At 52.1% G+C, this 10,895-nt stretch overlaps 2 non-coding genes across 2 annotated transcripts; both read right to left on the reverse strand.

Annotated features, from left to right (window-relative positions):
• Nucleotides 1-2: 2 nt before the first annotated feature.
• On the reverse strand, nt 3-74 carry TRNAA-CGC (transfer RNA alanine (anticodon CGC)). The gene has a single exon. It is a non-coding gene; the product is annotated as a tRNA-Ala (tRNA).
• A 1,670-nt stretch (nt 75-1,744) lies between these two features.
• Nucleotides 1,745-1,816, reverse strand: TRNAA-UGC (transfer RNA alanine (anticodon UGC)). The gene has a single exon. It is a non-coding gene; the product is annotated as a tRNA-Ala (tRNA).
• Nucleotides 1,817-10,895: the final 9,079 nt, after the last annotated feature.

Raw genomic sequence — 10,895 nt, forward strand, 5'->3', positions numbered from 1 at the left:
TGTGGAGATGCCGGGGATTGAACCCGGGGCCTCATACATGCGAAGCATGCGCTCTACCACTGAGCTACATCCCCAATTAGAAATGAAATACTAGGGTTAGGACACCTTTTGACTATTGGCCAAAAAGTAATCGTTTGCCTGAATATTCTTATAATAAGTTTTTGTCTGTATCATATTGTTTTTTATATACAGTTCTAAGTCTCGGAAATCTATCTTTTCATTGCTTTTCTTGAGGGTAAAAAGTAAATTTCTATTGTTGTTATTAAGATACAGTTTGAACAGTTCTAATTCATCAAGGGTGCCACTCCAGATGAAAAGTACATCATCTATGTAGCACCACCAGAGCACAAAACTTGCATTCCATGGGTAGCCGGACCAGATCGTATCGTTATCCCATGAAGATGTTGGCATAATTTGGTGCAAATCTGGTCCCATGGCGGTACCACATATCTGTAAATAGAACTGCTGATCAAAAATGAAAAAATGATGATTTAAAATAAACCTAAAACCTTCAATCAAAAACTCTCCCAATGCTGCTGGCATATCTGGGTCTTTTTTCAAAGTTCTAATAATTGCTTCACATCCCAGTTTATGTGTAATGACGTAACGTCACTTGATACAACGATGTAATTTGGTTGCCATTGAATGTTTTTCATAGTTTGAAGCACCTGTGTCGTATCTCTAAAGTACGATTGTAACTTAACCACAGATTTTTGAAGATGATAATCAATATACTGGGATAAATGTGAAGTCAGGGATTGAATTCCTGATAATATTTGACATCCATGTGGATGGGTAATGTTTTTATGAATTTTTGGAATTGCATAAAAGATTGGAATACGAGGGTGTTTGGTTGTCTGAAAATTATATTCTTTATCATTTATTACTTGATTATCTAATCCCTTCTGAAGAAGAATAGTCAATGCTTCAGAAAATGTAATAGATGGATTACTATCAAGCAATTGATAGTGATACCTATAATTTAGAATACGTAGTACTTCTGCTTTATAATACGTTGTATCCATGACAACCAGAGCTCCTCCCTTGTCCGCTGCTTTTATCCAGCCGTGCGGCTATTTGCACTCAACTGTGAATAGCCGTGCGGCTATTTGCACTCAACTCTGAATATCCACTGCCGTGTGGTATATCCTTCCCACCTCAGTGCCGGAATCAGGTCTTGTTTGTGGGCTCACGCAGGCGTTACAGTGTTTCATTGTGATTGTATATTTTGTATGTTTGCTGGCTTAACAGAATAAAGTTTCTTTTATTCAATTATTGTGTCATGTCTGGTGATAGTGATCCCGGTGGTAAAGGTGTCAAAAGTTCTGGTCTCCCATTGAATGTCTATAGATATGATGTAGACATAATGCAATGTAGACATAATACTTGTTACAGTAGGGGCAGTGGAGCACAGTATATTAAAGGTAAAACCTGATCGTTGCGCTGCCAGTCAAGATGGGACCCAGGTGATTTTCTGAGAATTTCATTTCTGTAGACTACGTAGTTTAATACAACTATTTTTAATACCGCTTGGTTTAAAAAACAATCGGGCTTCCATATGATAATTATTGCCATATGTCTGTTTTATGACTAAATATTACCGGAAGACTTGATTCAAATGTTGCATTTTGAATTAAAGATTTGGAGAACAACGTTACTGGTTTTATGAAAGTTTTAGAAGGAAAAATGCAAAAAACTGCATGCAAAAAAATATCACAGTGTTAGATTTGAAATGACAAAAAGATGGAGATGCCGGGGATTGAACCCGGGGCCTCATACATGCAAAGCATGCGCTCTACCACTGAGCTACATCCCCAACTGAGGACACATGTTGTGTCAAATGTTGTGTCAAAATAACACATATTTCTCATTGCGTATGGCAGCGGTGCGCAAACTGGGGGCGCAAGAATTTCTTGGGGGGGGACACGGTGGTTTTAGTGGCCCCACGCTCTTCCCCACAGCATTTAAATTAAATCCTGGGTGAGGCGTGATGCCCCTGTAACTCCTTTACCTGGTCCTCGGCAACGTGTGCGCCTCAGTCAGTGTGTGCGCCTTAGTCAGTGTGTGCGTGCGTGTGCGCCTGAATCAGTGTGTGCGTGCGCGTCAGTCATTCGGTGTGTGCATGCGTGCCGCAGTCAGTCAGTCAGTCAGTGTGTGTGTGTGCATCAGTCAGTCAGTTTGTGTGTGTGTGTTTGTGTGTGTGCACGTCAGTCAGTGTGTGTGTGTGTGTGTGTGTGTGTGTGTGTGTTCGCGCGTCAGTCAGTGTGTGTATGTGTGTGAGTCAGTGTGTGTGTGTGTGTGTGTGTGTGTGTGTGTGTCAGTCAGTGTGTGTCAGTCAGTGTGTGTCAGTCAGTCAGTGTGTGTGTGTGTGTGTGTGTGTGTGTGTGTGTGTGTGTGTGTGTGTGTGTGTGTGTGTGTGTGTGTGTGTGTGTGTCAGTCAGTGTGTGTGTGTCAGTCAATGTGTGTCAGTCAGTGTGTGTCAGTCAGTGTGTGTGTGTCAGTCAGTGTGTGTGTGTGTGTGTCAGTGTGTGTGCGCATCAGTGTGGTTGCGCATCAGTGTGTGTGTGCGCGTCAGTGTGTGTGTGCGTGTCAGTGTGTGTGTGTGCGCGTCAGTGTGTGTGTATGTGCGCGTCAGTCAGTGTGTGTGTGTGTGCGTCAGTTAGTCAGTGTATGTGTGTGTGTGTGTGTGTCAGTCAGTGTGTGTATGTCAGTCAGTGTGTGTGTGTATGTGCGTCAGTCAGTCAGTGTGTGTGTGTGTGCATGCGTCAGTCAGTGTGTGTGTGTGTGTGTCAGTCAGTGTGTGTATGTCAGTCAGTGTGTGTGTGTATGTGCGTCAGTTAGTCAGTGTGTGTGTGTGTGTGTGTGCGTGCGTCAGTCAGTGTGTGTGTGCGTGCGTCAGTCAGTGTGTGTGTGTGTGCGTCAGTCAGTGTGTGTGTGTGTGCGTCAGTCAGGGTGTGTGTGCATGCGTCAGTCAGGGTGTGTGTGTGTGCGTGCGTCAGTCAGGTGTGTATGTATGTGGCTGTCAGGGGTTGTGTGCGTGCGGCTGTCAGGGTGTGCGTGCATGCGTCAGTCCATGTGTGTTGTGTGTGTGTGTGTGCGTGCGTCAGTCAGGGGGTGTGTGCGTGCGTCAGTCAGGGTGTGTGTGCGTGCGTCAGTCAGGGGGGGTGTGTATGTGCGTCAGTCAGTCAGTGTGTGTGTGTGTGTGCGTGCATCAGTCAGTGTGTGTGTGCGTGCGTCAGTCAGTGTGTGTGTGTGTGCGTCAGTCAGTGTGTGTGTGTGTGCGTCAGTCAGGGTGTGTGTGCATGCGTCAGTCAGGGTGTGTGTGTGTGCGTGCGTCAGTCAGGTGTGTATGTATGTGGCTGTCAGGGGTTGTGTGCGTGCGGCTGTCAGGGTGTGCGTGCATGCGTCAGTCCATGTGTGTTGTGTGTGTGTGTGTGCGTGCGTCAGTCAGGGAGTGTGTGCGTGCGTCAGTCAGGGTGTGTGTGCGTGCGTCAGTCAGGGGGGGTGTGCGTGCGTCAGTCAGGTGGTGTGTGCGTGCGCGTGGCAGGCAGTCAGTGTGTGTGTGCACGTCAGTCACTCTGTGTGTGTGCGCGTCAGTAAGGGGTTGTGTGTGTGCGCGTGGCAGTCAGTCAGTGCTTGTGTGTGCGTCAGTCAGTGTGTGTGTGCGCGTCAGTAAGGGGTTGTGTGTGCGCGTGGCAGTCAGTCAGTGCTTGTGTGTGTGTCTGCGTCAGTCAGTATGTGTGTCTCAGGTGTGTGCGTTAGTCAGGGTGTGTGGACGCGCGTCAGTCAGTGTATGTGTGCGTCAGTCAGTGTGTGTGTGTGTGTGTGTGTGTCAGTCAGTGTGTGTGTCTCAGGTGTGTGCATTAGTCAGGGTGTGTGTACGCGCGTCAGTCAGTGTGTATGTGTGCGACAGTCAGTGTGTGTGTGTGTGTGTGTGTGTGTGCGTGTCATGCAGTCAGTGTGCGTCAGTCAGTATGTGTGTCTCAGGCACTCTGTGTATGCGCGCGTCAGTCAGTGTGTGCGCGCGCGTCAGTCAGTATGTGTGCGCGCGTCAATCAGTGTGTGCGCGCGTCAGTCAGTCAGTGTGTGTGTGCATCTGTCAGTGTGTGTGCGCATCAGTCAGTGTGTGTGCACACGTCAGTCAGTGTGTGTGTGCGCGCATCAGTCAGTGAGTGTGTGCGCGTCAGTCAGTGAGTATGCGTGCGTCAGTCAGTGAGTGTGCGCGCGTTAGTCAGTGTGTGTGTCAGTCAGTGTGTGGTGTGGGAGTGTCAGTCAGTGTGTGTGTGTGTCAGTCAGTGTGTGTGTCAGTCAGTGTGTGGTGTGGGTGTGTCAGTCAGTCAGTGTGTCAGTCAGTGTGTGTGTGTTTCAGTCAGTGTGTTTGTGTCAGTCAGTCTGTGTGTGTTTCAGATAGGCAGTTCGGGTATCAGTCAGTTTGTTGTTGTTGTGTGCCCCCCCCCCCTCTGCTTTTTCCTCTGCCCTGCTGCGAAGGAAAGGGGGGGGTAAGGGGAGGTGAAGGGGGGAATGGTGGTGGTACCTGCTTGTGCCAGCCGGTGATCCCGGCCGCAGGGGTGGGAAGGTTACCTCCTTGCGCCACCCGGTGCTCCCGGCCGCAGGGGAGGGGGGGTTGTGGGGGGGGGGAGGTTACCTCCTTGCGCCACCAGGTGCTCCCGGCCACGGGGGGATGTTGTGGGGGGGGGAGGTTATCTCCTTGCGCCAGCTGGTGCTCCTGGCTCGGCCGCGGGGGGGGGATGTTAGCTGCTTGCTGGCGCTCCCGGCGATAATACGGGGCCCCGAGGAGAAGAGCCGAGTGGGCAGGTGACGGCGTGTGAGAGGCGGTGTGAGTTTTGCTGGCGGCGTGTAGAGAGGTGAGGTGGAGGAGGCTTGGCGCCGGGGAGGCTGGGGTTTGCGGTGAGGGGGGTTGGAGGGTTTGATGGTAAGGGGGCGTGGGGGGTTTGCGGTGAGGGGAGGCTGGGGTTTGCGGTGAGAGGGGGTTTCCGGTGAGGGGGGGGTGGGGGGTTTGCGGTGATGGTAGGCTGGGGTTTGCAGTGAGGGGAGGCTGGGGTTTGCAGCAAGGGAGGCACAGGGCTGTGTGTGAGACACTGTTAGCCCACACCGGCCAATGAGAGGTGTGCGGGGGCGGACTGGCCAAGGGAGCCATCTCATTGGCTTGAGGCGGAGTGACGGGCCAAAGGTCCAATGTGATTGCCCCTAGGGACAGGGAGACACAGGACAAACAGACACGCATACAACGGTTTGAGAAATATATATATAGATAGATAGATAGATTATGTTTAGGGTCAGGATTGATTTCGTTTTGTTGTGTTATGTCTGCTGTTCTTTTTCTTCGTCTATTCCCAGTAGTTCTTTCCTTACCCCTTTACCCCCCTTCCCCTCTCCCCCCCCTCCCCTCCATTTCCCCTCCCCCTTTTCCCCTCCCACCTGTGACGGGAGCTTTGTGACAGGCTATAATAATACACCAAATAACTGGGTTGAACTGAACGAGGCTTAGACATAATAAAGTATATTTATTCCTTAAATAGGTGAACACAGCAATATAGTACAGTAACAGGCAAGAAGTAACACTTACTTGGGGATGGGGAATGAGAAATATCAAGTAGCAATTCTCCAGCAATCAGGTAACAATTCAGATGGTATAGAAGACAAAGGATATAGGGTTGACCACAGTTTATATATCTTTTGTGACCCTATCCTTAACATTAAGTACCAGCTATTGGATAACAATTAGCTGTAGCCAATCTTTAACGTGGGAACACATGTTAATCCATGCCCCCCTGCTAGTTAGCTCATGCGCACTAGAACCCTGAGGGTCTCGTTTCTGTAACCCCACATTTACATCAGGAATGCCAGCCAGTCTACCAAATGGAATTTCTGGCAGGATACTCTTTGTTGGAAGGTGTTAAATGTGACACTCACAGACTGCTCTGGTTTGAGTCGTCTCCGCCCTCAGGTAAACAGTGAGGGTGGAAAAATCCTTTGAACAACACTTAAGACCTAGAAATTGGGTCGCCTCTCTGACCATATGCTTCCTTTTATGCAAAGGAATTTCCTCTGGGTTTTATCCCTGCCTTGGGATACAGTATTATAGGTAAAATACAAACATATTAAAATATCTGGTTCCGTTGGGTCTAGTGGGTCCAAACTATCCAGATCTTAATGCCGTAACTGCGGCACCATATGGTCCGAGTTTCAGCCCGCTACGACCTTCGGAACTGGAGTTACACAAATATAACTTAAACCGTTTCCTCCCCTATTCATTGGCTGACTCGTGCACCACGAGAAGCGTCAGAGCTGCAGAACACAACCCGCTGGATGCTCCGGCAGGCTGACGCATCACAGCACCCAGTCAGCCCTGTCCGAAGGAGGCAGCGAGAACAAGCACACATCAGGTAAGCGGCTGGTGGCCCGCGCACACGCGGCAGCGTGCGCCACCGACTGCAGCGGGGCTTCAGCATTACTTTGGTGCTTCACTGTGCTTTAGTCACTGTACTGCAGCTCACCACTGACTCCACTCTCCAGCTCCCTGGCAGGCATCTGCAGATCCCTCTTGGTAGATGGCTCAGCAAGCTGCCTCACAGTCTGAGCTCCTTGCAGATCTGTCTCACCAGTTGGATGCCCCCAGCACTCAAGACCCACTCCCCCACATAGTCCCTCCTTCTTCACCAGTCTACCTCTGTAAGAGGGGAAGAACCATTATAGGTCTTGTTCCTGCAGCAAATGAAATGACCTCCCAAGTTTAAAAGGTGAAGGAGGAGTAGTGAGCTCTGATGGGAGGTGCCACAGCCTCCAATTGACTGCTACCAGTCAGACTTGATTAACACACATTCCCAGCTAGCTCAAACTCCCACATCCATCACATGATGAATATATATTTATGTAAGGACTTTTCTGCTCCGGACCAGCCAAGCCATTGACGATGATTATACTAATAGTGGCTACCAGAGAGGCCAATTAAATCCCAACGGACATCATGTGCAGGAAGGTGCCAAGTTGGTGACATTCACCCTGACCAACGTGGCGACAATGACAGAAAGATTTAAACATGGAGGTCTAGAAAAACTATGAAAAGAACATGACTATTTACACAAAGAAGTGTGCCACTTTGTATGTAGTTACAGGCATCATTCCAGGATATAAATGGATCAAATCAGTTCGAGTAAATATCCCCAGCCACGTGTGGAATGCTGTTTGCTGCGTGAATAATAATAATCAGCCAATTGAATCGTGGGCAGCATTAGCAGCAAATGACAACCCAGCCTCTCCTGTCCAGCACATAAAAATTAATCAGCTTCAAGCAAAGCGTAAAAACCTGTTAAATGTGCAAACAGATATCAGTATATTTGAAAATAATTGCACTTATAACGCAAATAAATGAGTTGTGGGATAAAAAGACCACAGTGCAGAATATCTGTATATTCAACAATGAATATTCAGGCATTTCTCAGCATTCTTGCTATTAACCTAATATCAGCTGCTTTTTGCCACGTCCCCTCCCCCTTCTCCAGCACTCTGCTTACCTTAGGTAGTTCTTTATATGCACAACCTTATGTATACTCATATTTGCCAAGTCTCATTCATATCTCTTTAATAAAATTTGCTCCAGCACGTTTGAGATGTTTGATTTGATTCAAAATTGCCTTGTAAAATGCTGATCCCGCCGCTGGCTGATCTGCACGCAAGGGTAGCGCCGCCGCCGCTGTGCTGGGACCTGTCTGTCGCTGCTGTCACCTTCAAAATTGCGCCCCATCTCTCTGTGCGTGGCGCCACAGTGCAGCCACCATGCGCCCTTAGATCTGTCCCAGCAGCAGGGGGGGAAAGATGTGTGCAGGGGAGGGAGAGTCCAGAGGGGAGGGAGAGCCCCGGAGGGGAGGGGAGGGAGAGCAAAGAGGGGAGAGGAAGGAGAGCCCCGGAGGGTTGGGAGAGCCCCAGAGGGGTGGGGAGGGAGAGCCCAGAGGGGAAGGAGAGCCCCGGAGGGGAAGGTGAGCCCCAAAGGGGAGGGGAAGGAGAGCCCCGGAGGGGAAGGAGAGCCCAAAGGGGAGGAGAGCCCGGAGGGGAGGGAGAAGGAGAGTCGGGAGGGGAAGGATAGCTCAGAGGAACGAGGAAGGAGAGTTCAGAGGGGAGAGGCTGGAGGGGAGGGAGAGGCTGGAGGGGATGGAGATACCAGAGGGGAGGGGAAGGAGAGGAAGAAGAGCCCAGGGAGGGGAAGGAGAGCCTGAGGGAAGGGGAGGAGAAGGAGAGCCCAGTTGGGAGGTATAGCCCAGAGGGGAGTGAGAGCCCGGAGTGGAGGGGAAGGAGAGCCCAGAGGGATGGGGAAGGAGAACCCAAAGAGGGAGGGAGAGCCCGGAGGGGAGGGATAGCTCAGAGGAAAGAGAAAGGAGAACCCAGAGGGGAGGGAGAAGGAGAGTCTGGAGGGGAGGGGAAGGAGAGTCCAGAGGGGAGGGGAAGGATAGTCCGGAGGGGAAGGAGAGTCCAGAGGGGAGGGGAAGGAGAGCCCTGGAGGGGAAGGAGAGCCCCAGAGGGGAGGGGAAGGAGAGCCCTGGAGGAGAAGGAGAGCCCCGGAGGGGAAGGAGAGCCCTGGAGGGGAGGGGAAGGAGAGCCCTGGAGTGGAAGGAGAGCCCCAGAGGGGAGGGGAAGGAGAGCCCCGGAGGGGAGGGGAAGGTGAGCCCTGGAGGGGAAGGAGAGCCGGGAGGGGAAGGATAGCTCAGAGGAAAGAGAAAGGAGAACCCGAGGGAAGGGGAGGGGAAGGAGAGCCCAGTGGGGAGGTAGAGCCCGGAGGGATGGGGAAGGAGAGCCCAAAGAGGGAGGGAGAGCCCGGAGGGGAGGGATAGCTCAGAGGAAAGAGAAAGGAGAACCCGGAGGGGAGGGAGAAGGAGAGTCCGGAGGGGAGGAGAAGGAGAGTCTGGATGGGAAGGTAAGTCTGGAGGGGAGGGGAAGGAGAGTCCAGAAGGGAAGGAGAGTCAGGAGGGGAAAGAGAGTCCGGAGGGGAGGGGATGGAGAGTCCGGAGGGGAAGTAGAGTCCAGAGGGGAGGGGAGGGAGAGCCCAGAAGGGAAGGAGAGTCCGGAGGGGAAAGAGAGTCCGGAGGGGAGGGGATGGAGAGTCCGGAGGGGAAGTAGAGTCCAGAGGGGAGGGGAGGGAGAGCCCAGAGGGGAGGTGAAGGAGAGCCCAGAAGGGAGGGGAAGGAGAGTCTGGAAGGGAGGGGAAGGAGAGTCCAGAGGGGAGGGGAAGGAGAATCTGGAGGGGAGGGGAAGGAGAGTCCGGAAGGGAGGGGAAGGAAAGTCCGGGGGGGAAGGAGAGTCCAGAGGGGAGGGGAGGGGAAGGAGAGTCCAGAGGGGAGGGGAAGGAGAGTCCAGAGGGGAGGGGAAGGAGAGTCCTGGGGGGAAGGAGAGTCCGGAGGGGAGGGGAAAGAGAGCCCAGAGGGGAGGGGAAGGAGAGTCCGGAGGGGAGAGGAAGGAGAGCCCAGAGGGGAGGGATAGCTCAGATGAAAGATGAAGGCGAGTCTAGAGGGGAGAGGCTGGAGGGGAGGGGGTGTCTGGAGGTGAGGGGGTGTCTGGAGGGGATGGAGATCCCAGAGGGGAGGGGAAGGAAAGGAAGGAGAGCCCAGGGAGGGGAAGGAGAGCCCAGTGGGGAGGAAGAGCCCGGAGGGGAGTGAGAGTCCAGAGGGGAGTGAGAGCCTGGAGGGGAGGGGAAGGAGAGTCCAAAGGGGAGGGATAGCTCAGAGGAAAGAGAAAGGAGAGTCCAGAGGGGAGAGGCTGGAGGGGAGGGGGTGTCTGGAGGGGATGGAGATCCCAGAGGGGAGGGGAAGGAGAGGAAGAAGAGCCCGGGGGAAGGGGAGGGGAAAGAGAGCCCAGTGGGGAGGAAGAGCCCGGAGTGGAGTGAGAGCCCAGAGGGGAGTGAGAGCCCGGAGGGGAAGGGAAGGAGAGCCCAGAGGGGAGAGGAAGGAGAGGAAGAAGAGCCCGGGGAGGGAAATGAGAGCCCGAGGGAAGGGGAGGGGGAGGGGAGGGGAAGGAGAGCCCAGTGGGGAGGAAGAGCCCGGAGGGGAGTGAAATCCCGGAGGGGAGAGGAAGGAGAGCCCGGAGGGATAGGGAAGAGAGACCGGAGGGGAGAGGAAGGAGAGCCCGGAGGGGAAGGAGAGTCAGGAGGGGAGAGAGGGAGGGGAGGCCATCTTAGGGAAAGGACAGACAAGTCTTCCAAAACTTGTCAAAAATACAGAACTTGAACACACTAATCAAATCCAAGGCACAGAAAGAACAGTACAATATCCGTATATGGATATGGATATGAAAAACATATATATCCACGTCGATGGCTTAAGATTTCTCCCTCCTCCAAACAATGTCTTCTATGGATATCAAAAGGGACAAACCATTTCGCAGCACCTTTGAGTATGAGGCCCGCTATGCCCCGACAAGTGCCTACTTACAGGAATAAAGTTGATCACTGGCAAAAATGAATGTCTTTGATCCCCTCCCTTGCACTTGAACAGATCCGCAGTTGTATCCAATCTCTAAAGTCTCCACCACTGTGCTATTTTACCCAAAATAAAGTGAAATAAAAAAGACCTAGTGTAGTACTGATTAAAACATTTATTAATACCCACACATAAAAAAAACCCACACTCACAGTGTGTCTGCTCGTGTCCGGCAGCCGGGAACAGTGCTGCACTACTCACCTCTGTTCGCGGCCGCAACTCCCCACACTGTCTCCCCCGGTGACATCCCTGCCGTGTGCCAAACTCCTGGTGCCTCTGCTCACGGACAGGGATAGCTCCACCAGGGGGAGGTTTTTCATTTTACTGTATGGACGGGACCGTTGTTCCCCCTACAGAGGTAAAAGGGAAGGTTCACAGTGTAGTGTTAGGACCTGCAAATTTGGTTAT

Source organism: Ascaphus truei, chromosome 6, assembly GCF_040206685.1.
Source record: "Ascaphus truei isolate aAscTru1 chromosome 6, aAscTru1.hap1, whole genome shotgun sequence".
Taxonomy (NCBI): Eukaryota; Metazoa; Chordata; class Amphibia; order Anura; family Ascaphidae; genus Ascaphus; species Ascaphus truei.